Below are 4505 nucleotides of genomic sequence, written 5' to 3'. Positions count from 1 at the left end.
AAAATTAAACATTGGCTTCACGATTGTTTTGTGCTAGGGGTAAAAGAATTTGTCCCAGCCAACGTTTTTTTTTTACCCATCTCAAGATGGCAAACAAACAAAACGTCATAGCATGGCTTTTGCATCCTCATCTCAGTCCTGACCCTGATCTTCCTTTCCCTTAGACCAAATTGGCTTTTCCCTCATTTTAAAGTTTATTTGATTGTGTTTTATGTATTTCTATAAGCTGTGTTAAGCCCCCCCTTGGAGAAAAGTAGGGCATAAATAAATAAAAACTTATATAAAACAGTTCACTATCTGGGTCTTCTCTGCAAAGAGAAGATAGGAGGAGAAAATGAATCACTGGCTAATACAACAGTGCTATTTCCTTCCTAAAAAAGATTCACTCCCACAAAATAAACATCTAGCTTCTGTATGCCTCTTAACTTTTTGCACACTGCTTCCCTGTAGCAACCAAACTGTCCTAGATTAATGCATTGGAGTCTAATAGGATAAGCCTCCTCTGTCACTTCTTCTATATATCCTTTTTGTCTTTGATTATTTAAATCCCAGTTAATTCTTTCTGTGCAATCCATTTAAACACGTTCCTAATTTTTTGGCTATCTGCCTAACTTGGAAGACTCTCATCACACTCACTTCTTTCCAATCATGATAATCATGAATTAGAAGAAAAATCAGCACACAAAAGATGTCAGTTCTCCCCAGACTGATCTACAGCTTAACACAATTCTTAACAAAATCTTTTAAGTTGTTTTTTTTTGTTTTATTTTTTGAGACATGGTCTTGCTCTGTTGCCCAGGCTGGAGTGTAGTGTTGCAATCATGGCTCGCTGCAGCCTCAACTTCCCCAGCTCAAGCCATCTTCCTGCCTCAGCCTCCTGAGTATTTGGGGGCTATACTTATGCACCACGACACTGGGCTAATTTTTTAATTTCTTATTTTTTGTAGAGCTAGGGGTCTCATTATGTTGTCCAGACTGGTCACGAACTCCTGAGCTCAAGACATCCTTCCACTTCAGCCTCCCAAAGTGCTGGGATTACAGGTGTGGGCCACTCTGACTGGCCTCACCGTGATTTTTGGCAGATATTCTAAAATTTATGTGTAAAGATATAGGCCCTAAAATAGCAGAAAAACATCTTGAAAAAGAAGAAAAAAGTTAGGCCAGGCAAGGTGGCTCATGTCTATAAACCCAGCACTTTGGGAAACTGAAGTTCACAGGCAGAAAAGAAAACTTGCATCACCCGCTCAAGTGTTCCTGTGTAGCGGTCTCATAGTCCATTTCTCACTCCTATTTCTGGAGTCAAGATGAGGTCAGAGCATTGGTCAGGACTGTCAGTGCAGGAAAAGAAGACAACAACACTCTCTGTCTCCTTGCCCCTGCCTTCGGAAAAGTTCTGCTTTCTACATGGCAGTGAACTTGATCAATCACTGGAGGTATTTTTTTAGCAGTTCATTTCCAGGAGATGAAAAGGCTTGGCAACCAGGACCTATACTTTGCCCTATTTTCTGCCATGATGGGATCAGACTTGGAATTATTTCATTTTCTCAATAAGCTTAAGATTTTGACCTCTATGAGAGGAGACAGAGACATACTGTAGTCTACTGATATGTACCCCGATACACCTGTATGAGTCTGAGCTTGTGGCCTTCTGTACCATGGACAAGTCATTTTGTTTGTGCATAGATTCCTTTTTCTTTTTCTTTTTCTTTTTTTTTTTTTTTTTGAGACCAAGTTTCACACTGTTGCCCAGGCTGGAATGCAGCGGCGTGATCTAAGCTCACTGCAACCTCCACCTCCCAGGTTAACGATTCTTCTGCCTCAGTCTCCCAAGTAGCTGGGATTACAGGCACCCACCACCATGCCCAGTTAATTTTTTGTATTTTTTTTTTTAGTAGAGACCGGGTTTCACTATGTTGGCCAGGTTGGTCTCAAACTCCTGACTTTGTGATCCACTTGCCTTGGCCTCCCAAAGTGCTGGTATTACAGGCATGAGCCATGGGGCCCGGCCTCGATTTCTTTTTAAAGGCAAAAAAGGGGATATTCTTTTCTTTTTTTCTTTTTTTTTTTTTTGAGACTGAGTCTTGCACTGTTGCCCAGGCTGGAGTGCAGTGGCATCATCTCGGCTCACTGCAATCTCTGCCTCCTGGGTTCAAGCCATTCTCCTGCCTCAGCCTCCTGAGTAGCTGGGACTACAGGTGTGTACCACCACGCCCAGCTAATTTTTTTGTATTTTAGTAGAGACAGGATTTCACCATATTGACCAGGATGGTCTCGGTCTCCTGACCTCATGATCTGCCCACCTCAGCCTTCCAAAGTGCTAGGATTACAGGCATGAGCCACCGTGCTCGGCCAAGGGGATATTTTCAGTTAATATTTTTCAACCAACAACCCCCCACCCTTGCCAGACAATATGAATCAATCAATAATTCAATCGAGTCTGTCTTTCTGTCTGGTCTGGTCTCACTTCTTCTCAAAGGTTTTGGAGAACTTTACTGGCTTTTAGCTGAAAATCTTTGAGCTCCAAGGTCATCTGTAAGTCACTGGCTTGAACCACCGATGAGCAAGCCAACTCTTCTCTCCCAGGCTGTGGCTTCAGAGCAATGGGTGTGTAGCAGAGCTCAACCCAAAGAGAACTGCTGGCCTCGTGGTCAAAATGAGATGCGAGCTTGCCAGGGGTGAGCCTGGACCGTGGTTTATGAGTCCTGGCTCCAGAGACCCAGCCTCTCACACGGCTGGAGCAACATCGCATTCCTGGACACCAGGCTCAGAGTCTCGAGAGTAATCAGAGATGTACAAAGTGTGACATACTCTGTTTAGGCCACTGGATATCTAAAAATATGAGATTTCTGTCTGCTGTGAAGCAGCAGCTCGCTGCATGAAGAGAACCACGACGGCTGCTGCTCTAATAGGGATGTGAGCTGATGGCAATGTGGCCCGTGGAATGAGGACCTGGAGGCTCTTCCCTTCTCCGCTGTTGTTAACATCACAAAGCTCAGCGCCACATGTGGTTACCCTGGCTGATTCCAAATACCAAGAGGAAATGGATCATTCTTATTCCTGAATGAAATACTCCAGGAGCCTGTGCTCCCAGGGAGCGTCATCCACACCTTAGAAAAACGCGGGAGTGAGGAGCCTTCTCTGAGTATGTTCTCCCAGCCCCAAGGACCGAGGAACCCACATCCCCTGAGCCAAGCACGCCCTAGCCCGGCAAGGGTTCCATTCTCATCTTCCTCCAGAAACAGAGCTCTAAGTAATGGCTCTGTACTTGGCCAACCCACAGAAGGCTGATAAGCCCATGATAAAGTGGAACCACAGTCTGATAATTCTATAAAACGGAACCACTTGAACCCGGGAGGTGGGGATTTCAGTGAGCTGAGATCGCACCACTGTACTCCAGCCTGGGTGACAGAGCAAGACTCTATCTCGAACAAACAAACAAACAGCTGGAACCATGATGTGTTATATCTTACAATGTATCTGTGGCTTCAGCGGTGGATCCCGGCCCACGTCTCCCTGACAGCATGAGTGGTAACTTCCTACCCTAAGATTTAGCCAGTGACTTCTGTATTGAGGGCAGGGGCCACAAGGCTGAGGAGGAGGAACTGGGGTGTGGGAGGATGGGGTCTGACAGGAGTTAGCTGTGAGGACAGAATGGTGGGGGGCAGAGGGCTGAGATCAGGATGATTGATTTCTGGGTAGGTGGAGGACACTAAAAAAACCAGAAAATTTCAAGAAAAGAAAATAACAGACTGCTGTAGAAATCAACTGAAGAGGTTTAGCTTTATATTTAATACAACAGGCACTTCATTTTCTTAGATTTCTCATTGCACGACCATCAAGTAAGGGCTTGGTTTTAGTCTGGGGACTGAAAATCGCTGGTCTGGATTAAGATTTCTACAGTGCCATCAAATTCTAAAAACTTGAAATTCTATAATTATGAGGCATAGCACCATCTCACATTCTCCAAAGAAAACCTCAACAATGATGGGTAAAAAAAGGAAGGGGCTAGGCACAGTGGGTCATGCCTGTAATCCCAGCACGTTGGGAGGCCGAGGTAGGGGTATCACTTGAGGTCAGGAGTTCGAGACTACAGGTATTGATCGACTTACGACCTACACAACTTACGACCATTCGACTTTACGACCACAATCGCTAGCCACGACTGCTCCACTGTAGATTTTTGGAAACACTACAACATTTTGATGTGTATCAAGAATATCGCTACCGCCTGGGAGGCTGTGACGACAAACTGCATGAATGACATCTGGAAAAATTGTGTTAAGTGCTATGTTAATGATTTTGACGGATTTGACAGTGAACATGAACTTGAAACGATTCGGGAAAAAATAGTAAAACTCGCTAAAGACCTTTCTTTGGAGTGTGAAATAGAAGATGTCAAAGAGTTGCTAGACAAAAAATCTGGAGAACTTACAAATGAAGAGCTAATCGAACTGGAAGAAGAAAGAGTGGCGGAAGAAGAAAGAAGAGAAGCAGAGAAAGAAGAG

This window comes from Cebus imitator, unplaced genomic scaffold (assembly GCF_001604975.1).
Source record: "Cebus imitator isolate Cc_AM_T3 unplaced genomic scaffold, Cebus_imitator-1.0 Scaffold92, whole genome shotgun sequence".
In the NCBI taxonomy this organism is placed as follows: Eukaryota; Metazoa; Chordata; class Mammalia; order Primates; family Cebidae; genus Cebus; species Cebus imitator.
Note: the sequence above shows the minus strand (reverse complement) of the source record.